Source organism: Canis lupus, chromosome 4 (genome assembly GCF_048164855.1).
Source record: "Canis lupus baileyi chromosome 4, mCanLup2.hap1, whole genome shotgun sequence".
NCBI classification, from domain to species: domain Eukaryota; kingdom Metazoa; phylum Chordata; class Mammalia; order Carnivora; family Canidae; genus Canis; species Canis lupus.
The window spans coordinates 62,642,777-62,667,948 of record NC_132841.1 but is presented as its reverse complement, the minus strand read 5'-3'; the positions used below and the strand labels follow the sequence as shown (position 1 = coordinate 62,667,948).

Genomic DNA, 25,172 nt, shown 5'->3' with positions numbered 1-25,172 from the left:
GGAAAGAAGTTGATTCTTACATATTAACCTTATTTTCTATGACCTTTATTTAATTACTTATATTTTTATAGTATTTGTTACCAATTCTTTGGGATTTCCTGCATAGACTATCATATTATATATGAACAAAGACAATTTTATTTTTTCTTTTCTGATCTGTAAAAGAGATCATTCATTCATTTATTCATTCATTTATTTATCACTTATTTATTGCCCTGCTGCATTAACTAGGACTTCCGGTAAATACTAATGTAATAATCACTCCCTCCATAGTTTTCCCAGTACATAGCTAGATCATGATAAAATTTAATCCTGGTATTGACCTAATAGTCGGAAGGTTAAGTAAGGGCAGGTCCAGAGGTGAACCAACATAATACTGCTGCCTGTCTCACAATCTTCAAGAAAGGGAGACTCTGTTTTCCAACAGTCGAAAGTTGATGCCACATCTGTAAACATAGAGAGCACAAGAGAATCTGCATGCTCAAGTTTATGTACCAAGATAACATCAATCATATCAGGTCTTAAGGTCTCACTCTTTATCAGGCACTTTTCTTTAAGATTTTATTTATTTATTCATGAAAGACACACACGCAGAGAGAGAGAGAGAAGCAAAGACAAAGGCAGAGGGAGAAGCAGGCTCCCTGCAGGGAGCCCGATGTGGGGACTCGATCCCGGGACTCGATCCCGGGACTCCAGGATCACGCTCTGGGCTGAAGGCAGGTGCTCAAACACTGAGCCACCCAGAGATCCCCTATCAGGCACTTATCTTTAGCATAGATTTGGCTAGGCTGAGAATTCAGCCTTTTCCAAAGTTCTGCCACTCTTAAAAATGAGGTTCTATGCCTGATCTTCATCTCCATCTCTCCCTCACTAGTAGAAAATGAGATCACTTTGAAAGCTATGTAAGCTGTCCCCTAACTCTCACACTTAGCATGAAATTGGTGATGGATTGTCCTGAGCCTATGATTTTCTCTTTTCAATGGCAATCAACAATACCCACCCAATTTCACAATTCTTATATTCTTTCTCTGCTACCTTCCAAATGCCAGAGATACTGAACAAGCCAGTGCAAATTCTTCCCCTATACACATTCCCATTCACCACAGGTAGAAGTCTCAACAGTTGTACTTCTACTACATATCATAATAGATTATTGTAACTGATGATGAGGCATTTCTATTATACTGACAGAAAATGATCCAACCTGGGATCCCATTCTTAGAGTGTACGTCCCACTTCTAGAAACAAATGTATTAGGTTAAGTTCCCTAGAAACAGAGCCTGAAATAGGGTTTGTAGTATACATAATTTATTTATTTTTTAAAAATACTCTTAAGGCATTTATTTATTAAAACGTTCTCTGCCAAGATTTCACATTAGCTTGAAATTCAAATCAGTCTTTACATTTCTCTACTGAGGACTCCACCTCAGTGTATGACATAAAAGCACCTTCTCCAGCAGTGAGTGTTACCAGCATCCACACAGTGAGCCCCATGGTCGGCCTCTCTGTTCCCCAGGTGACCCAACTAGATGTTAATACTGCTCTGCTACAGGGTAAAAGCTCCTAACTCAAATTCATTGGAAAAGGGGTGAAACTTCTGCAAAGTGCACTTTAAGAAGAGGTACTGTTTGCTCATGAAAAGAAACCAGTGAGTCCTCTAAGAATAATAAAAGGGGATATTTTACAGTTAAGCACATGATTTGGAGTGAAGAATTCGGATGTTGCTCTGCTGGTCCAGGCTGTTAATACTCTTCTTGTTCCTCCTGTGGGCCCCCTTCATCAGGTATCACAAAGCCCTCATCTGTGGCATAGAGAATGTCCACGATCCTCTGCAATACAGGGTTGTTTTCCCCTTCTTTCTCCTGGCAAATCAATTCAATGTTTCTTAGCTTTCCAAAGTAGAAATCTCTCTCTTTCTCCAAGTCTTCGATGGTAGGTTTCAATACATTGACCTGCTGCATCAATTCAGCTGCTTCATCATCCCCGTTGCCCACACCAGGATTCTTTCGCACCACACCCGGGCCAGCCTTAGGGGTTGCAGTAGTTCTGTGTGTTGCAATGGGCCTCTGTGGAGCTGCCCTGCTAGAGCTGAGAGTTTTCTTCGGTTTGTTCAGAGCTGGAGCAACAAGGGAGGGAGCCACTGCAGTTTCTTGACCTTGTCTGGCAGCTACAGGGTCATAGTCTTTTCCATCATAGTTTGCATCAAAAAATTTCTTGAACCACTGAACAAATTCAAAATTGTCCTGAAACTTCCTTTTACTAATTTGTCCACAGGAATTACTTTGTCAACACCCATTCTCTTAAAACCTGCTTGTAGTATTTTGAAGTTCTGGATGTATTCACGCTCTAGTTTAGCCTGGAATTTCACTTTCTTCAAGGCAATGGAGCCAGGGAATAGCATGTCCATAAACTGACAATAGGCAGTCCCTGAGCACAACTGTTCAATCTTTGTCAGATTCAGCTGCAGAGACTCATTGATCCAGGCCAGCATATCATGTCGACTTAGGTTATCAATGGTGACGGTCGTTGAGTATACGTTCACTGCATCTTCGGCTCTCGGTGGGACCGCGTCCACTGCCTGTGCCCGGCTTCGATTCTGCCTTCGTCTCGTTCCAGGTTTGTAGTATACATGATTTATTGAGACAATGCCCTTCAGGAAAAAAATTCTATATAGAGAGAATTAGGCAGAATTAGGAAAGGAGAAGGAGGCACGCAAAGGTGCAGTCTTTGATGAAAGCTAGCTATAGTTTAATCCACAGGATGAGGCTCAGAAGCATAAACCCAACACAGGTTAACCCTTCCCAAGGAAAAAAGCCAGGCTTTTATGCTCCTACATTCATCATTCACTGGCTCAGGAACATCCTCAGTGGAGATGTAACTGCCAGGGGTAGATGGTTCCCATTAAAAGACGACCAGTTGGGGACACCCGGGTGGCTCAGTGGTTGAGCATCTGCTTTTGGCTCAAGTTGTAATCCCAGGGTCCTGGATCCAGTCCTGCATCAGGCTCCCTGCAGGGAACCTGTTTCTCCCTCTGCCTATATCTCTGCCTTTTTCTGTGTGTCTCTCATGAATGAATAAATAAAATCTTTTTTTTTTTTTTAAAGAACCAGTTGTCTGAGCATCAGCCATGAACTGTTGACACAGCATCTGACAGCATAGATGCACTACCTGGTAAACGGGAATCTGAGCAAGACAACACGGCACTACTACAAGTGTTGAAAAAAGAGTCTTTTCTATATATAATGTTAGGTCAATTGGATATCCAGTTGACTCAAAATGCATTAAGCTTGAACTTTCCTCATACCATATTAAAACATCAATTCTAATTTGATTGTGTATTTACATATGAAAGGTGGCACAATAAAAGTCCTTTAAAAAAGTATACTCTATACATTATTAAAGTAATATGATTTTTTTCAATAGAGAGAGAGTATACATGAGCAGAAAGAGAGAGAGAGAGAATCTTAAGCAGGCTCCACGCCCAGTGCAGAGCCTGACATGGGGCTCAATTGCACGACTCTGAGATCAAGACCTGAGCCAAAATCAAGAGTCAGATGCTTAACCAACTGAGCCACCCAGGCACCCTAAGATTTCCTAAACATTACACAAAAAGGCATTATTCTTAAAGAAAATGATGGTGGAATTAGTAACTTTTGTATATTTAAAGACCTATTAAAAAAAGAATGAACCAAATAATGAAAGAAGATATGTGCATGTAGACATCTGTCCAAGGTCTCATACCCAGAACAGATGACATATTCCTACAAAGCAATAAGAAAAACATTTTTTTACTGTTTAAAAAAAAAAACAGTAACATTTTTTTAATTGACAAAAGACATAAGCAGGCACTTCACAAAAGAAGTTACCCAAATGACTAATAAACATAGGAAAGGGCTCTTGAGTTCATTAATCACCAGAAAATCTGAAACCATTATATATCCATCAGAGTGACTGGAAGTAGAAGATTAACAATAAGTGCTGGCTAGGATGTGGAAAAACTGGAACTTGAATACACTGCTACTGGGAAGGTGAATTATTATAGCCACTTTGAAAACGTGCTTAGCTGTATCTACTGAAAGAGAATATCTGCCTATTCAATGAGATATAAATTTCATTATTAGGTAAATACTGAATAGAAATGTGTACCTCTGTAGACAACAGGACATGTACAAAGATGTTCCTAGCAGAGTTATTCATAATAGCTGAAAACTGGAAACAAAAAAAAATACTCTTGAATATATATGACTATATTACATACATATATATAGAGAGAGAGAGAGAGAATATACATATAGTTAACAAATTACTGCCATATGCAACAATATAAATTGTGTCACAAAAAATCCATACTATATAATTCGAATTATAGAAAGTTAAGGTATCTCTGGAGAAAGAGAGTATAATGACAAGGAATAGGCACAGGAGGATTTTCTGGATGCTGGTAATGTTATGTTTCTTGACATTCATTTTGTGAAAATCCATCAAGCTACACACTGAGGATGTATGTCTTTACCTATATGAATTTTTACACATCAATACATTATTTAGTAAAATGGAATTGCAATCAGTAAATTGTGATTTTCTCATTTAGCCCAGCAATATAACCTTTAAAAATGTGTATTATGTCTAATGCTAAAACCCATCATAATTACAATCAGATAATCCTGTGTAGTTTGCAAATCATTTGCAAATGGATTATCTTTTCATTAGTGTAGTGATAAAAACAACTAACCCACTATTACTAGAACATGTCTGTAGTAAAGGGAACCCAGAGCCCAGCTTACCTAAAGTTGTCTTCTGGCACAATAAGGAAATAAGAGAGATGTAAAATGCTGGAAACTCTTTTTAATCCCCAAGAATATCCAGTGTAGTACAATCTTATCTTCTTATCACCTCATCATATTTTTTTACTATCTTTTCCATCTTTTCCCCTCAGTGTTTCTCTCCTTCTTTCCTCCCATCTCCTTTCTTCTTCAATCTCTTCTATGCAAGTTTCATGGAGACAGTGTACAGCTGAGGTGAAGGTACCATCATTAAGGCTATTCCTGGGGGAAATGATCTGTTCTCTTTAATCTGTTAGCTCTAATTTTTCATCTGCCTAAATTTCTCAAAAGGAAAAGGGCAGAGCATTAAACAGTGATAGCTAACTAATTGTCAAGCAAAAATTTATGGCCCCTCATCCATAGTGTAAAGATTATTTGAAAATTGATTCCCAGGAGCACCTGGGGGCTCATTTGGTTAAGTGTCTCCCTTTGGTTTAGGTTATAATCCCGGGGTCCTGGAATCAAGCCCCACCCAGATGGGGTCCTCTGCTCAGCCAGGAGCCTGCTTCTCCCTCTCCCCTCTTCTTGCACTCTCTCTATCTCTTTCTCAAATTAGTACATAAAATCTTAATTTAAAAAAAAAAGAAAAAATAAAAGAAAATTGATTCCCAGCCAGGGACTACATTTCCTAGTCTCTCTTGCAGTTAGGTGAGACTATATAAATGAATACTAACTTATGAAAAGTGAGTGGAAATGTTACATGCCATGTCCAATTCCAGTCCATAAAATTCTCCTATGCATTTTCCTCTCTGCCCTATTCCCCTAGTGGGAAACCTGGATCATCTGCATACTGAAATTGGCAAGGCCTCCATTGTCCTGGACTTCTGAATGACTGTGTGGAGGAAGGATACTGCCCACCTATTCCCTACCCAACACTTGCATTAAAGCTGTTGGCCTACCTAAATTGATATGAAGTAGTTTCAAAATCTTTAGTAAACAAGGATCACCCAATTATCTTTTCCAAGTCCTAGGCTTGATAGGTTATAAGTTTTCTGTGACTATACTTGTAGAGAAGAGAGACTAATTTTTCCATTCCCCTGTTCTCTATTACAGGGAACAGAGCAGTTAAGTGTCATAGCTACTGTGCCATTAAGTCAAAAAAAAGGGGGGTGGAGGGGGCTAAAAAATGCCAATTAATTCCTGTGGCCCAAATAAAGGTATTGTATCTCCTTAATTTTACGTTAGTATCTTCACTAAGTAAAATGGTTTTGCTAAGGATCATCAGACTCTCTGCAGAGAGTTGCAACAGTTGAAAAGGATGATGAGACAGAAAGGATGAATATCCATCATTTTCTTCAACATGGATGGAAACTGGAGCGTATTATGCTGAGTGAAAAAGTCAATCAGAGAAGGACAACCATCATATGGTTTCACTCATATGTGGAATATAAGAAATAGTGAAAGCGGGGCGGCCTGGGTGGCTCAGCGGTTTAGCGCTGCCTTCAGCCAGGGTGTGATCTTGGAGACCAGAGATCTGGTCCACATCAGGCTCCCTGCACGGAGCCCACTTCTCCCTCAGCCTCTCTGTTTCTCTGTCTCTCTCTCTGTGTCTCTGTCTCTGTCTCTGTCTCTCTCTCATGAGTAAATAAAATATTAAAGAAATAATGAAAGGAACTATAAAAGAAAGGAGGGAAACTGGAGGAAAAATTAGAGAGGAAGACAAACCACAAGAGACTCATAACTCTGGAAAATAAAGGGTTGCAGAAAGAGAGGTGGGGGGCGGATGGGGTGACTGGGTGACAGGCACTAAGGAAAACACTTGATGGGATGAGCACTAGGTGTTATACTATATGTTGGCAAATTGAATTTAATTAAAAAAAAAAGAAAAGGATGATGGGACTTAGTGATGAAGTTTCATTCAGAAATACAGTGACTTCCTAAAAGAACTTGCTTCAGAATTTTATGGTTTGGAAACCAGAGATGAGGCTTATTTTGTAGAAATGTTCTATTTTTAAAACAAAAAGAAAGAAATACTGAGTGCTTTTATGAGTACCCCACTACCTTAGCCTCCTGCTCAGGAAAACAATGCCAGGGAATTCCAGTGGTCTGGTGCACATGTGGCTTGGCAGGTGCTTTATACTTAAAAGCACATGAGGTTGTCAGATTGGCTCAAACTGCTCTAAGCATAACCTTGGGGAACCAGTTCATGTTTGCCATAACTCCATCCCCAGAACATCTGGGAATCTCCTGAAAAATTAATAATGAATTGTGGGTAGAAATTTGATAAAGGACTTATGACACAGGCATTAATACCATATGAGTTTTTATGATTAACTTTAGTATAATAAAAGCCAAATGAATTAGAAATTATTTAGTCCAATATTTTAGCCCATCATTGACATAGGTCAAGGTACCTCAAGTGCAATTTTAATGAATACAGTGTTTGTTATGAGGCCACTAAGATGATAGCATATAAAGTGTCACTGATCTCCATATGACTCCATTTGGCATTCTAAAAGTTTCACTGTTTACAGTTCAGGGCTTTCTGATCACGTGGTAGGGTACATTCCATAGCTCCCTCTGACAGAATAATTCCAGTGTGTCATTTCAGAGGAATATTGAACTAGACCCTAACTTGGCTAATACTTGAGTACTCCAAATTCCCAAGAGGTTACTTTTGATGGGAAACTGGCCCCAACTGCTCTGAAATATTCATGTTTAACCTCTAGAACTCAACCCAAGAACTATCTAGCCTGATTTTGTGTTTAGTACAGTGGGTCATTCTGGGCTAACAAATATGAAGATACTCCAGTGAAGAAAAATGGAACTGACTGATGTTAAGGACTATCACTTCAGGTTAATGATCCTCAATGAAAGGCTATGTTGCTCATGCCTCAGGGCCACCATGTATCCTATGGGAATTGCCACAATGCATGACTGTGGGAATTGTCAGGGTTCACAGAAAGCTCTTCACACACCATCTTCATTCACACACATGCACACACATATACAGTCCCCTGACTACCTATAGTACTGATTTGAGTCTCAATTCATAAACTTCAACTGTCTTGTAAACACAGATTATTATATCTTCCTCCATTAGAGGACTTCTTGGAGATATAAGCAAATGGACGTTTCACCACACTTTATGAAACACTTATTTAAACATGGATTTTTTAAACTTATTATAAAAGTAATAGATGTTTATTGTAAAAACTAGAAAATATAAGTAAGCAAAATATAAATTCATAATTCTACCATCTATAGACAGCCACTATTAATTTTTTGATGCATGTTCTTCTAGTTTTGCATAGTTCAGGATGGTAGCCACTAGCCACATGACACTACTGAACATGTGAAATATATCTAGTCCAAACTGAAATGTGCTCTAATGGTAAAATACCCAGTGAATTTCAAAAACATGTGAAATATTCTCTTATACAAAAATATATAAAATATCATTAATAATTTTGTCAGTTAATATTTTGTCCATTATTAACTCTTTGAGGAACCTCCACACAGTTTTCCAGAGTGGCTGCACCATTTCACATTCCCACCAACAGTGTAAGAGGGTTCCCTTTTCTCCACATCCTCTCCAACATTTGTGGTTTCCTGCCTTGTTAATTTTCCCCATTCTCACTGGTTGAGGTGGTATCTCATTGTGGTTTTGATTTGTATTTCCCTGATGGTAAGTGATGCAGAGCATTTTCTCATGTGCGTGTTGGCCATGTCTATGTCTTGCTTTGTGAGATTTCTGTTCATGTCTTTTGCCCATTTCATGATTGGATTGTTTGTTTCTTTGCTGTTGAGTTTAAGAAGTTCTTTATAGCCCTTTATCTGATACGTCATTTGCAAATATCTTCTCCCATTCTGTAGGTTGTCTTTTAGTTTTGTCGACTGTATCTTTTGCTGTGCAAAAGCTTCTTATCTTGATGAAGTCCCAATAGTTCATTTTTGCTTTTGTTTCTCTTGCCTTCGTGGTGTATCTTGCAAGAAGTTACTGTGGCCGAGTTCAAAAAGGGTGTTGCCTGTGTTCTCCTCTAGGATTTTGATGGAATCTTGTCTCACATTTAGATCTTTCATCCATTTTGAGTTTATCTTTCTGTATGGTGAAAGAGAGTGGTCTAGTTTCATTGTTCTGCATGTGGATGCTCAATTTTCCCAGCACCATTTATTGAAGAGACTGTCTTTCTTCCAGTGGATAGTCTTTCCTCCTTTATCGAATATTAGTTGACCATAAAGTTGAGGGTCCACTTCTGAGTTCTCTATTCTGTTCCATTGAAAATAGACCTGCCCTACGACCCAGCAATTGCACTGCTGGGGATTTACCCTAAAGATACAGATGCAATGAAACTCCGGGACACCTGAACCCCAATGTTTATAGCAGCAATGGCCACAATAGCCAAACTGTGGAAGGAGCCTCGGTGTCCATCGAAAGATGAGTGGATAAAGAAGATGTGGTCTATGTATACAATGGAATATTACTCAGCCATTAGAAACGACAAATACCCACCATTTGCTTCGACGTGGATGGAACTGGAGGGTATTATGCTGAGTGAAATAAGTCAATTGGAGAAGGACAAACATTATATGGTCTCATTCATTTGGGGAATATAAATAATAGTGAAAGGGAATAGAAGGGAAGAGAGAAGAAATGGGTAGGAAATATCAGAAAGGGAGACAGAACATGAAGACTCCTAACCCTGGGAAATAAACTAGGGGTGGTGGAAGGGGAGGAGGGAGGAGGATGGGGGTGAATGGGTGACGGGCACTGAGGGGAGCACTTGACGGGATGAGCACTGGGTGTTATTCTGTATGTTGGCAAATTGAACACCAATAAAAAATAAATTTATTATTAAAAAATATATATTTTGTCCATTAATATATATTATTAAAATTAATTTCAATTATTTCTTTCCACTTGTCTTAATGTGGCTACTAGAAAACTTTAAATGCATTTGTGACTTGTAATATATTTAAATAGAATAATGCTATTCTAGAACTTTTCTTATGTATGTAAATTTCCCTCTTTTGAGTGTTACAATACATATGCTTATTTGTTTTAAGTGGACTTTTTAAGTTTAGCAATATTTTATGAAGATATTTCTATATTAGTAAATATTTATTGGCAATACTATTTTAATTATATTTATATTTATTAAACAGCTTAATATTATATTAATCATCTTAATATATATAACCAATGCCTTAGTGTTGAACTTTTACGTTGTTTCAATTGGATATATTTCCAATAAACGTATAAATAATTTCTAAAGTCACAATCAGAGTATGTCTTACTTCACTGTAATATACTTTACTTTTCAAAAAAACAATGAAAATAAACCAGTAGACATCCCTAAAATGAGGGTTTAAGGTTGAGTGATTTTGTTTATACCTTATGTGCTATATCTGGATTCTAAAAAACAGAAAACAGGGAAGGCTATTGGCTCAGTGGTTGAGCATCTGCCTTTGGCCCAGGGCATAATCCCAGAGTCCCAGGATCAAGTCCTGCATCAGATCCCTGCATGGAGCCTGCTTCTCTCTCTGCCTCTCTCTGCCTGTGTCTCTGCATCTCTCTCTCTCTCTCTCTCTCTCTCTCTCTCTCTGCGTCTCTCGTGAATAAATAAATAAAATCTTGAAAACACACACACATACACACACCAGAACTAGTAAGATAGATTAGATATAGATATAGAGATTTATTATAGAAATTGGCTCATGCAATAATGAAAGTTGAGAAGACCCATAATCTGCTATCTACAAACTGAAGAACCAGGAAAGCCAGTGGTATAATTCAGTCCCTATCTGAAGGCCTGATAACCAGAAGTGCTGATGCCCACAGTTAGGAGAAGATGGATATCCCAGCTTAAGCAGAGAGCACATTTACCCTTCCTCTATTGGCTTGTTCTATGCAAGCCTTTAATGTATTAGAAGATGCACATCCACTTCGGTGCAGGCAATCTTCTTTATTCAACCTACCAACTGAAATGCTAACCTCTTCTAAAAACATGCCCTCACAGACACATAAGAAATAATGTTTTACCAGTTATCTGGGCATCCTTTAGCCCAGTCAAGTTGACATATAAAATAACCACCATACACACATTTAAGCAAAAGTTACCAAGCAGTAGATTCTGAGGTATGTCTGAAAACATCTCCAAAAAACATTTAGTTTGCTCTCAAACTGATTTGCTTTGCACTTGGGTGGGTCAGTATTTATTTAATGCTATAAACACTAATCCTTATACAAATTAACATGTATAATTACATGTATCTAAATTCTTATAGATTAATCTAATAAGATGTTTAATCAGCTATGGGTTCTCTAATTTTTTCCAGTCGATTTTATGAGAATTTGTTTTTGTGCGTTGACTTTAAGTAACTAAGCTAAAAGAGCTCTCATGGCCTGATGACACAGACAAAAAGGAAATAGATGCATCCATAAACGCATACTGGTGGCTTTGTTCATAGCAAGTGGACTGGTAAATATGTTCAGGCAGCCCAAAAATGCCCTAGCCAAAAACTCAGGGGAATGTTTTAAATTCAGCCTTATAAAAGAAGCTGCTTCTCTGTTATTTAGAAATTTGTTCTTCTGTTACTCTATCTCTACTTCCTTCTGGTTTAAAATCAAAATAAAAGGGATTCCTGGGTGGCTCAGTAGGCTAAGCACTTGCTTTTGGCTCAGGTTAGGATCCCAGCAGTTCAGGATCCCAGGGTCCTGGGATCAAGCCCTACATGGGGCTCTTTCCTCAGCAGGGAGCCTGTTCTCCCTCTGCCTGCTGTTCCCCCTGCTTATGCGTTCTCGATATCTCTCTCTCTCTCTCTCTCTCTCCATGACAAATAAATAAATAAAATCTTTTTTTAATTAAAAAATAAAGGGAAAATAGAGTCCCTATATATTTCAAAGTTAAAAGGAATAGAGGAAGATGAGAAACTGTCCCTAGTCAACAAGAAAGGGCTTACATAAAAGGAGATTTTCTGTTATTTTTTTAAAGTAATCTCTGTATGCAACATGAGGCTCGAACTCACAACCCCAAGATCAGGAGTCTCATGTTCTACCAACTGAGCCAGCAGACACTCTGAGGTTTTCTGTAATTTTTTACTAGAGAACATCATAATAGAATTTGAATCCTATAAAGAAAGGCTCCATATCTTTATGAAAAAGTAAGGTCTCCTCAGAGTTGGAGGTAGTACCAGGCAACACCCAATAGCTTCCTACTTTGAGGAAAGGTTAGAGAAACATCCCCAGCAGCCCCCTGCCCAGGCATATTTCCCTATTCTTGAGATAACAGACAATTGGCCCAACAAAATCATCACTGTCTATAACTAGGCATAACTGATCATTGGCCTAAAGCATATAGCCTACATTCCTACAAGTGCTGCATTATTAAAAGGAAAAGAAATTTCCTTCCTTATTTTCCTGAAACCCTTTCAATGTATTCAACAGTATCTGTCCTCTACCCAAAGTCCAAACATAAGAGAATAATAAATACCATTTACTATAAATAATTATCACTGAACTAAGGATTGGAGTTTCAGTAGAGTTCATGGAACTGGCTTTGAAAAAATTTCACAGAATAAATGCACCTACTGTCCTGCCCTGCTCAGGATACAACACTCTACTTCAGTAAAACAGATAATATTTTGAGGTTAACCCTAGACATTAAATGCTATTTGACTGTGCTCTGTAAACATTGCAAAAGTAAACCACATGCATTTACTCAGAACATTTTAAATGTGGGCCAAAATAAAATCCTAGAACCTTCATTGGTACTGCATCTATTTTAAGATGATAAACAGAAAGAAGTACCTATAAACACTCCCTGTCTTAAATATTTCTAGCTTTAAATCCAGAACTCTTGGTTTCTATTTTTCACTGAAATTTTTTGTTGTACTACAAAATGTAGGTCAAGTTGTTGGTAAGTGCTGGACAGAATCTGTTTATATCAAAAAGTAAATGGTAGAACCCTTCCAGGTTGGCATAGTTTAAAAAAAATTACTCCTGCCACTGTGCTTTTCAGGGTATCCCTGATAAAGCTGAGGAATGCTTAACATAGACCTCTCTGAATGCTACATTTTAATCATAATTGTGTAACTTTCCCTTGAGGGAAAATTCATAAGAATTATAATTCATAAGACCCTCTATTCCTGGGAACCAATAACAAAAAATACAAATAAAATCTTATTCAGGTTCTTATGCTTTATGCATATATATATATGTATATATATATATACATATATATATATATACAAACACACATGCACCCCTCTAGCTGCCTGAAGATAATCCTTTGCTAATTTACTCTCAAAATTAAATGAATGTTTATACAACATCCAAGCAGATAAATGCAGTCATTTTGGAGAAAGGAATAAATTACTTAGTTATCAGGGATTCTTCAAATATAACAATCTAATAATTATCATAGATCTTGCTCAAATGATTTTCATATATAACCATTAAAGCATAAGGAGTAGACTTAGCCAAGTGCCAACTTATGGTGGAGAGTGTTCAAAATAACTCTAGATCCTGGAATAGGCCCTCTTCTGGATGAAGCCCTCTAGTTTTAAGAGTAAACCTTGACCTGAATTAAAAGTAATTTATCTAGCAGTACTCATTTGGTGATACATGAAGAAAAGGTATGCTTGCAAGTAAAGCATCTCCTCCTATAAGACAAAATAATGTATAAACCACAAGGGAAGGGAATGAAACTCTATCAAGAAAAAAGATGTGAAGCTTAGGATACTACTAAGAGGGCATATGGATCTGAAGTTCAAAAATGGACAAGGTGAGTTCTTTATGCTTTTTTTTTCTTTATGCTTTTCTGAGCATGGTGAGAAACCACGGTCCATATATTCCTGTTGAAAAATAGGACTTCTATTGCTAAATGACAACAGATCCCCAGGAGGACTCAGATCTAGTGTTAACTCCAATGCAGACTAGATTAGGTAAAGTCTTATTTTTTTAAGATTTTATTTCAGAGAGAGAGGCAGAGACACAGACAGAGGGAGAAGCAGGCTCCCCACAGGGAGCTCGATGTGGGACAGATTTGATCCTAGTACCCTGGGATCACTCCTTGAGCCGAAGGCAGATGCTAAACCACTGAGTAACCCAGGTGTCCCTAGTTAAAGTTTTAAATGAAGATGCCACCAGTGCTTAGAAAATAGCTAGCGTAATGGTGAGACTTAAAAGGAGGAAAGACAAAAAAGTTCTCAATTACAGTATTTCTAGGACCTGTCTAGGTTATGAGTAAAAAAAATTAGAGATCTCTAATTCAGAGAACAGGAAATGAACAAAGTCTCCCCTTCTTAAGAAATAGCATCATGTCCTTCCTGTGCATTCTTTAAAAATAAATATTTTACTTGTTTATGGTAATTTAAGTGCCCTTCACTATAATCCTGTGGAACAACTATTACCCTGGGATGAACCACCTTTTCACTGATAACCCTCAGCACTCTAGTTCACTGTATTTTCTCAGAGTCTCAACCTGGGTGGCCAACGAGGTTGCATTACCAGGTCCAATCTAGAGTAGGATCAGTTAGGAACTGAGGAGATATCAACTATGGGCCAAGACTGGGAAACCCCCTTCTTTCATTTCAGAAGTGCTGTGAGCAAATTCCTTTGGGGGCTGAGGCTTATGCAGCTCCCGGTTCTCCACTAGTGCAGTATAAAGGGAGTGGAACCTAACCCTGAGAGAATACACCAAGGATGTGAAATACAAGAACAAATCTAGGTCTGAGTTCCAGCGTTCCTTGGATACTTCCTATGGCTGGACACTGTGCTAGGTACTGAGGAAAAAGAGATAAATGATAAATGATAAATGATGGAGTGGGTCAGCCTCAAAAAGCTCACCATTTGAATTGTTTTGTAAGATTTTCTCACATGTTCTTTTTTTTAAGATTTTATTTTTTATTTATTCATGAGAGACACAGAGAGAGAGAGAAAGAGAGAGAGAGAGAGGCAGAGACACAGGCAGAGGGAGAAGCAGGCTCCATGCAGGGAGCCCGATGTGGGACTCGATTCCGGGTCCCCAGGATCACGCCCCCGGCTGCAGGCGACGCTAAATCGCTGCGCCCGCGGGGTTGCCCTCACGTGTTCTTGTTTAGCAATTTTCTAGTTTTAGCTCTTTAGGTCTGTGATCTATCTTGAGTTAATTTTTGTATATAATGTGAAGTAAGATCATTTTTTCCTCATTGAGTTGTTTTAATACCTTTTCTGAAAATCAATTAGCCACATATGCATGGTGTGTATTTGTGAACTTTCTATTCTGTACCACTTATTTATTTGTCTATCTTTACACTAAACTAATACCACACTATCTTGGTTACTGGAGTTTCATCATAAGTTTTGAAATTAGATGGTTGTATGTCTTCCATTTTTGTCCTCTAGATCCTTTGCGTTTCCACATAAAGTTTAGAATCAGTTTGTCCAAGAGAGGAAAGGAAAAAGAAGGAAAGGAAAGGAAAGGAAAGGAGAGGAAAGGAGAGGAGAGGAGAGGAAAGGAAAGGAAAGGAAAGGAAAGGAAAGGAAAGGAAAGGAAAGGAAAGGAAAGGAAAGGAAAGGAAGAAGAAAAGAGTCTGCTGATATTTTTGACTGGAGGTTTGAGTTGACTTTCTAAATCAATCTGAGAAAAATTAACATCTTAATTATATTGACTATTCCTATCGTGAACATACAAAATCCCCTTTTGGCCCCAATGCATGGGTTATCAGTCTTTGTAAGTATGTTTCTTAGAATTTTTTTATAATACCATCTCTAAAAGACTCTGTTATATAGCATGCAGTACTGAGGACATAAATGATACTTAGTAAATGTCAAAAGTTAATAATACTGCCCAAGAAATGGTATGAAAGTATATCATTATTACAAAGATAACAAAAAACTTAGATCATTACATCTAATTTTGCTAATATGCTTTTTTACTAATAGACTTCTTTCAACTGATATATTTGGCCCTTATGTATTTACTCTCCTTGGATTGTATAAATAAGAAGTCTAGTTTCACTTTTACTGGAAAGATATTCACCTTCATTTTCAGTCTTTCATTCCTGAGAGGTGGATCTTCAGCTCTGACATAAACTGCTTGCAAAATTTGATCCCCTAATAGCAGAAAATGGTAAAACCTTAAGACTCAACATCTAGGTTCTTCCTAATGGAAACAAGAAAGGACTATATATACCTCTTTAGATGTATAAGTATGATGTATGGCTAGGATTAGTATTCAACAATCCATACAAGAATTGACCCAAACAATCAGAAAGGATGCCCTCCAAAGATAGCACATAGAGTAATTTTGTTACAAACTATCTGAATATAATCCCTGTTCATAGACATAAGAATAAATATCTCTGGGTAACTTCAAGTGTCTTATAGAAAGAAAGCTGAACTTCATGGGACACCTGGGTAGCTCAGCGGTTGCGTGTCTGCCTTCAGCTCAGGGTGTGATCCCAGCTTTGGGGATTGAGTCCCACATCAGGCTCCCTGAGGAGAGCCTGATTCTCCCGCTGCCTAGGTCTCTGCCTCTCATTGTGCATCTCTCATAACAAATGAATACAACAGAAAGAAAGAAAGAAAGAAGAAAGAAAGAAAGAAAGAAAGAAAGAAAGAAAGAAAGAAAGAAAGAGAAAGAAAGCTGAACTTCAGCAAAACTTTACTGTATGCAAAAGTTACCATCAACTGCTCACAGGTTAAATTTCTGAATCCTCAGTAATTTGGGGCACTTCCTCTTGCTTCCCAAAGACCAGCAATATTGTGCCTTTTCCTCTCACACACCTAGAACTATTCCATGCTTCTAATATTTCTAACAAATCCTAGAATCATAGGCTATCCATGCTGAGAGGGATCTTAGAAATTCTCTAATAGAATCCCTTATTTTGCAACTGGGAAAACAGAGTTCTAAGAAAATCAAATCATTAAGGGTACATGGGTGGCTTATTTGGTTAAGCGTCCGACTCTATTTCAGCTCAGGTCATGATCTCAGTGTCATGGGATTAAGCCCTGAGTCAGGCTCCATATTCAGTACGGAATCTGCTCAAGATTCTCTCCCTCTGTCTCTGAACTTCATGCTCTCTCTCTCTCTCTAAAATCAAATAAATAAATAAATCCTAAAAAAAGAAAAAGGAAATGAAATTACTTTTCCAAAGTCATATCATATAGTGCTAATGCAAAAATTGAACTAAAGTTTTCTGCCATTCATTGACTTCAGAGTAATCACAGAATATCCTATCATAGAAATTAGTAGTTTAAGCTATTACTATGTTAAGGTACTACTTAACCCAGGATAGTTCCATTTATTTTTTTAATTATAGAATACACAAAATTTCATATTTTAAAAATATATTTCATTTATTTTTATTTAAATTCAATTTGCCAACATATACTATAATACCCAGTGCTCATCACATCATGTGCCTTCCTTAATGCCCGTCATCCAGTTACCCCATTCTCCCAACCACCTCCCCTTCAGCAACCCTCCATTTGTTTCCCAGAGTCACAAGTCTTTCATAGTTTGTCTTCATCCATAATTTTTCCCTACTCAGTTTCCCCCTCTTTCCCTTATGGTCCCTTACACTATTTCTATATTCCACATATGAGTGAAATCATATGATAAGCTTTTTTCTCCGACTGACTTACTTCACTTAGCATAACACCCTCCAGTTCCAACTAAGTTGATGTAAATGGTAGGTATTCATCCTTTCTGATGGCTGAGCACATGAAAAAATGCTCCGCATCACTTGTCCTCAGGGAAATACAAATCAAAACCACAATGAGATACCACTTTACACGAGTGAGAATAGCTAAAATTAACAAGTCATAAAAAAAACATTTTTAACTGAATGTTCCAGGCATTACAATTTTAAATGAAATATATTGAAAGGGATATATTACCTGACTGCTCTAATGTACCTGGGGCCCCACATGTAGCTATAGGGGCCCTCCTTTTAACATGAACAAATATATATATAGTCCTCTCTCAAGATTCATTAAATATAACAGGATAATCACAACCAGCATAATGAGCACCAAATAAATTTAAATCAACTGAATGAATGTTACCCATCTTCCAAAGACAAGAGACAGTAACTGAAATGATAAGAATGGCATATCACAACTAGAAAATTCATCTGTATGAATTATTCTGAGCCAGATGTATTACCTATCCCAAGGTTCTAAGGCCTAAATCCATGGGATTAGTTATTCTCTTTAGTTGACTCAATTTTGTTTCTTTCAAACATCAGCTGTTATTGGTTCCAACTCAAGTTTTGAGTAGACAACTCCAGACCCAGATTCTTAATCATAAATGTCCTGTTTGGCATCTGACATTTTAAAAGCTTGTGAGTGAACCATGAGTTCGATGCCTGTTGTATGGTGAGATATGTAGAATAAGAAATTAATCTCCTCTTTTATTATTATTATTCAATTTATTTAAACTGAAAAATGGGCACTTGACTGGCAACTCTTGATCTGAGGATTGTGAATTCAAGCCCCATGTTAGGCGTAGAGACTACTGAAAAAAATTAAATAAACTTTAAAAAGTAATTAAAAAACAAAAACTCCACGCATTTCCCCCAGCTCCCCACCTCTGGCAATCTTCAATCTGTTCTTCATGAGTTTGTCTCTTGTTATTGTCGTGATTTAGATTCCACATATAAGAACAATCATATGGCATTTGTCTTTCTCTAACTTATTGCAGTTAGCCTAATGCCCTCAAGGTCCATCCACGCTGTCACAAATGGTCAGATTTCAATATTTTTAATGGCTGAATAATATTCCATTGTGTATATGCATATATGTATGCATGTATAAATACATACTACATTTTTTATTCATGCCTCCATCAATAGACATAGCCTGTTTCCATATCTTGGCTATTGTAAATAATATTACAATGAACATGAGATGCATATATCTTTTTGAGTTGTTTTCTTCAGATAAATACCTAGAAATGGAATTTCTGAATCATATGATATTTGTATTTTTAATTTTTTGAAGAACCTCCATATTGCTTTCATAATGGCTGCATCAGTTTACATCCTCACCAATAGTGCACAAGAGTTCTGTTTTCTCCACATCCACATTATTTCTAGTCTATTTGGTAACAGCCATTCTAACAAGTGTGAAGTGATATCTCATTGTGATTTTGATTTGCATTTCCCTGGTGATTCATGACTTAGAGCATATTTTTATGTACCTGTTGGCCATCTGTATGTCTTCTTTAGTCTATTCAGCTCTTGTGCCCCTTTTTTTTTAGATGAGAACAGTATAGCACAATATTTTATTTTTTTATAATAAATTTATTTTTTATTGGTGTTCAATTTGCCAACATACAGAATAACACCCAGTGCTCATCCCGTCAAGTGCCCCCTCAGTGCCCATCACCCATTCACCCCCACCCCCCGCCCTCCTCCCTTCCCACCACCCCTAGTTCGTTTCCCAGAGTTAGGAGTCTTTATGTTCTGTCTCCCTTTCTGATATTTCCCACACATTTCTTCTCCCTTCCCTTTATTCCCTTTCACTATTATTTATATTCCCCAAATGAATGAGAACATACACTGTTTGTCCTTCTCCGATTGACTTACTTCACTCAGCATAATACCCTCCAGTTCCATCCACATTGAAGCAAATGGTGGGTATTTGTTGTTTCTAATGGCTGAGTAATATTCCATTGTATACATAAACCACATCTTCTTTATCCATTCATCTTTCGATGGACACCGAGGCTCCTTCCACAGTTTGTCTTGTGCCCATTTTTTAATGAGATTATTTGATTTTTGCTATTGAGTTGCATTAATTCTTTATCTATTTTGGGTATCAGCCCCTTATCTGATACATGATTTATATTTTCTCCTATTCAATAAGTTGCTTTTTCTTTTTTTTTTTTTTTTTGCTTTTTCATTTTTTTTATGGCTTCCTTTATTGTGCAGAAGCTTTCTAGTTTGACCTAGTCCTACTTGTTTATTCTTGCTTCTGTTGCTTTTGCTTTTGGTATAAGATTAAAAAATCGGGACACCTGGGTGGCTCAGCAGCTCAGCATCTGCTTTTGGCTCAGGACATGATCCTGGAGTCCTGGGATGGAGTCCCACATCGGACTTCCTGCATGGAGCCAGCTTCTCTCTCTGCCTGTGTCTCTGCCTCTCTCTCTCCTCTGTCTCTCATAAATAAATAAATAAATAAATAAATAAATAAATAAATAAATAAATAAATAAATGAAATCTTTAAAAAACAAAGACAAAACAAAACAAAATCATCACCAAAACCTATGTCAAGGAGCTTACTGCCTACATTTTCTTCTAGGAGTTTTATGGTTTCACATCTTATGTTCAAGTCTTTATTCATTTTGAGTTAATTTTTGTGTATGGTATAAGATAGTGGTCTAGTTTCACTTTTTTGCTTGTGGCTGTCCAATTTTTCCAACACAGTTTACTGAACAGACTGTCCTTCCTTCATTATATATTCTTGGCTCCTTTGCTATAAATTAATTGACCATATATGCATGAATTTCAGATAACATAATGTACAAGTCTCTTTTGGTCCTATAAAATCCTACTCCCAAACTTTTATTCTCATACTGGTGTGTATTTTTTTCCTTTGCATTTACATACAAATATTTCTACATTTAATTTTTTTAAGATTTTATTTATTTATTCATGAGAGAGGCAGAGACACAGGCAGAGGGAGAAGCAAGCTCCCCATGGGGAGCCCAATGTAGGACTCGATCCCAGGACCCCAGGATCATGCCCTGAGCCAAAGGCAGATGTTCAACCACTGAGCCACCCAGGCATCCCTACATATAATTTTGTTTTAAAGGTGATTTTAAAACAAATAATAAGGGATCCCTGGGTGGCTCAGTGGTTTGGCGCCTGCCTTCAGCCCAGGGCATGATCCTGGATATGCGGGATCGAGTCCCGCGTTAGGTTCTTTGCATGGAGCCTGCTTCTCCCACTGCCTGTGTCTCTGCCTCTCTCTCTCTCTCTCTCTCTTTCTCTCTCATGAATAAATAAATAAAATCTTAAAAAAAATAATAACTACCTATTGTTGGCAATTTGGTTTGCTTTTCTATTTGTTGACTTGCCGTTGGAGATCTGCCACCTAATATTTTGCAGTGTTCTAGATGGTCTGTTATCCATTTCACATTATAGCTTCCTCCTCTATGTTCTTACTATCGCAAGGGAAATGCCCAGATATAAATTTCCCAAAATCCTTTTTAACTATGGCTCTGGATTAAATTCTGTCAATAAGAGGTAATCTCACAAGACTGAAAAGATAATATTTTCTAGCAGTTATGTGGGCAAATGGAAAAAAAAAATGAGAGTTTACAGCAGTTTCTAGGAAAGTTCCTAAAAATAACCTGCTGCTCAACATGTTAAAAAAAAAAAGCCTCCTGTAGAGCAAGGATATTAATAAAGACAATTTGAAGGACATAGATTCCAACCATTTCTCTAGATATAGGTTTAATTCCCGGATCAAGTGGGGCCATCATCTCCCATGTTCTGTTGTCAAGGTGCACCTCCAACTCTCTTGATTTTCTCTGCCTAAGATTTGTTTTGATTCAGTATCTTTTTAGTTAACCTAGAGGCAGCACTGTGAAACCCTTTCTGGTATTTTCTTGCGGATATTGCTAAGGACATTGCTTCCTATGTGAAAATCCATTGAGAAATTTCTTTCAGAACTAATTGCCAAAGGAAACATTTGCACATATCAGAAATTGGTGTGTTAATCATTTAACTGATCACCTGGTTGATAGTAAAATCAGAATTAATTTACACTCAGTTTTCAGGAACTATGTAAGACACAGTGGCTTATGTGCCTCGTATCTTTACTAGGCCTCTACCTTCTATACTGTGTATACTTTACTATATTTCTATGCTTTCTTTGCTCCTTATTTTTTAATTTACTTATATTTTCCAATTTTTCATGTATATGTTTGTCTTTTTCACTACCTCTCCCAATTAAGAAATATAATATATGCTAAAGTATAAAATTTTTAAAATACGTGTTAGCCCAAGCTTCCTGAGACCTCAACATGTGGATGCAAACGTGGTAACATAAATAATAACTAAAATTTTAATTTTATAAATTTTAGTTTATATTCCTATTTATTTATGAACATCTTTGGGTTCCCATAAAACACGTCATCTCTGCTCCCAACCAAATGTTTCTGGCAATCCCCAGTGGGTGTTTCACATGGACTTATTTTTCTATTAGGCACAACCATGATAGATGAGCACCATAGATATGCATTTTTTTTCCCTTAAGTGACAGTTCTAGATGAGTACTCAGGTCAGCAGGGGAATTCAGCTCTTCATTGTCACTCATGAACCTAAGTTGATGACTACTTTAAGTATTGAATCACCGAATCACTATATTGTACACCTGAAATTTATGTAAAACTGTTATACTATACTGGAATTAAAAGTTTTAAAATTAGGATCATATGTCTTCTTCTTTATTCACTTAAAATCATATTAAGAATTTGCCTATCATAAAATTGTCTTCAAAAAACAGTTTTAAAAGACAACATATTAGGGATGCCTGGGTGGCTCACTCAGTTGAGCATTCAACTCTTGGTTTCAGCTTAGATTATGATCTCATGGGTTGTGGAACAGAGCTCCTCACTCGGTAAGGAGTCTACTTGGAAGAGTCTCTCCTGCCCTTCCCCCCACTTGTACTCTTCTCTCTCTCTCAAAATGAATAAATAAATCTTTATTTTTAAAAAAGGATATATTATTTTGTCTCATATGTAGCATAACATATTTACCTGTTTTCCTGCTGTTGGATATTTAACCTCTTTACATTTTTGGTTTAATAAATGAAACTAAAATTAAAATATTATATATAAATCTTTAGCAGTCTTTCTAAGATTTTTCTTAGTATAGAGTCCTACAATGGAATTGAATTATGAAGTCAAAGAATATTATAGAGGGTGTATCTTACTCCTCTTCCACTTGATAAGGGGTAGGAGGGTTAAGTTAGCCCTGTTTTAATCACATCTCAGTATAAATGCAGATTTCTCTTCTCCACCATCACCCCTCCAGGTGTCAAGGGCTCCATCTTCTATCTCAGGACATTTAAGAGTATTACAAACCATCAAAAGGAGATGTTTTGTGTTTGTTTGTTAGCTTGTCTGTTTGTGTTAACTAAAATAGAACTAAACATCATCTCTCCTGGTTACTGGGAGATATGCTGGCTATCAGACCTGGAAGGCTCCTAACAATGCCAATATAAAGGGCATCTATGTAGGTCCTCAGCACAGGCTATGTGCTGAAATATTCACTGAAATGAAAACAGAATGGGTCACAGACACTGATTTTTCTCCCAAGTGGTTCCCTGGTATTTGCAGCAGATGTACTCAAGGTAGTGTCAACTGGAGTCAACTCTATTCCTACCCACAAAATCTCTGCAGTTTCCAGTGTCCCTTGACTCTTCCATATACATTTTTAAGCATTTAGCATTATTTAGATTCCCAGAAGTTGCTGCAAACATTATGCAATTTCTTGATCTACAAAAAAGTTAATAAAAAAATTATATACTATAGAATAGAATTGATAAACTACAGCCCTCAGGCTGATAAAGTTTTATTGGAACACGTTCACATCCATTCATTTACATGTTATCCATGGCAGCTTTCAACTACAGCTGCCAAGTTGAACGGTTATGACAAAGACTTTATGGCCCCCAAGCTTAAAATATTTACAGAAAAAGATCTCCAATCCCTGCTCAACTCCATAGGCTCCTACTGAAGTATGTACTATATTCACATGCTATCCTACTCATCTGTTGAGCTGTCTACCTCGAAGTAATTTTCTTATTCATAAATGTCCTATATTACTGCCATTGTTAATGCATCTAGCCTCCTTAACCATTTCTCCCACTTGTCATAATTTTTAAATTCCACTCCTCTCTTCCTATTCAATATAGATTCATAATTTTGTGCACATACTATGTTTCAGCCACCCAAGTTAATAATAAATATGTTAAGAGGCATTTTCCTCTCTGGTTATGTAGGACTTAAGTATTTTCAAATGGTTAGTGAACATTACTAATGATATTTCTCTTTCTCTTCTTCTTACTAAATATTATGCTATGTCTGTGTAGTCATAGTCATTTCCAACACAAGACTCTACAAACCTAAGATTATCTCATCCCAATAGAAACAAAGGGGAAAAGGAATTAGACTTAAGTGAAAGCCAAAGTAAAACCGTATCAAGGGAGCTTAAAAATAACAGTGTATTTCTTTCAAATAAATGTGCCCTTCTTTCAAAAGACTATTGTGGCATAGAAAATTATCTTTAGAGTCCTAAAAATTGCCATCAAATGTAGAGTAAGATAGAAATGATCATTAACATTCAAAAACAATTAAAGGAATTCTAAAATTTAAAGTACCTAAATCAAATTAAATAGCACAAGAGAAAACACATAGCTATTTAAGAAGTACATATAAAGGGATCCCTGGGTGGCGCAGCTGTTTGGCGCCTGCCTTTGGCCCAGGGCGCGATCCTGGAGACCCCGGATCGAATCCCACATCGGGCTCCCGGTGCATGGAGCCTGCTTCTCCCTCTGCCTCTCTCTCTCTCTCTATGTGACTATCATAAATAAATAAAAAAATTAAAAAAAAAAGAAGTACATATAAAATTGCAAGACATCCTTGTCTCCTAGTTATACAGCTTAGGTGGTTAATCACTGTTTTCCAACTGACGTAACAAGGATGTCCTTGCGTGTATTATTTACAAGACCAAATACATGGTTAATAAAAAGAAGCAGTTTAAAACACCCTCTTTTAATGTTTTTGTTATACAAGTGGACACAGATTTGTGATTAAAACTCGTCAGAGAAGCATGTGAAAAAGTGGTATGAATCATTACTGATTTCCTGCCTTGCCCCTTTCCAAAGAAACTCATTCTTTTCCCCAACTAAAAACATATAAGACGTTCATAGTTATAAAACCATGTGAAAAGAAAGCAATTTGTTTAAAAATTTTTAATCTCTAATACAAAGCTTCTTACCTAAATGCTCATATATGTCATTTAAGTTCTTTCTAGAGGTACAAAAGTGACTCATAGTTTCATATAGTTGGAGATAATTTTAGAAAGAGCCTCTTTTTGTTTAAATAAATATCAAACCTTTTGCCAAGCCTTGGAAACTGCTGTTTTCATTGGCATGTTGACTTAAAAGGTTAGATTGTCTTTGGTCTTTAACTAGAATCTTGGAGAAGGAGGGGAAGGCCTAAAGAATCTCTGGAGACTTCTTTTACCTATATTACTATGACTCTACTGTTTGATGAAATCCAAATGATGCTCAAATAAAAATCAATTTTCAAAACCTCCCTAGTGTTGAAATATAGATGCATTTCCAAATTTTTCATTCAGGAGTCCTTCCTAAACTAACATCCATCCTTTTTGCCTTTTTTCTTT

General features: G+C 37.1%; 1 pseudogene; it reads right to left on the bottom strand.

The window, feature by feature from the left end:
- Positions 1-1,329: 1,329 nt before the first annotated feature.
- LOC140631421 (microtubule-associated protein RP/EB family member 1 pseudogene) lies at positions 1,330-24,920 on the bottom strand (annotated as a pseudogene).
- Positions 24,921-25,172: the final 252 nt, after the last annotated feature.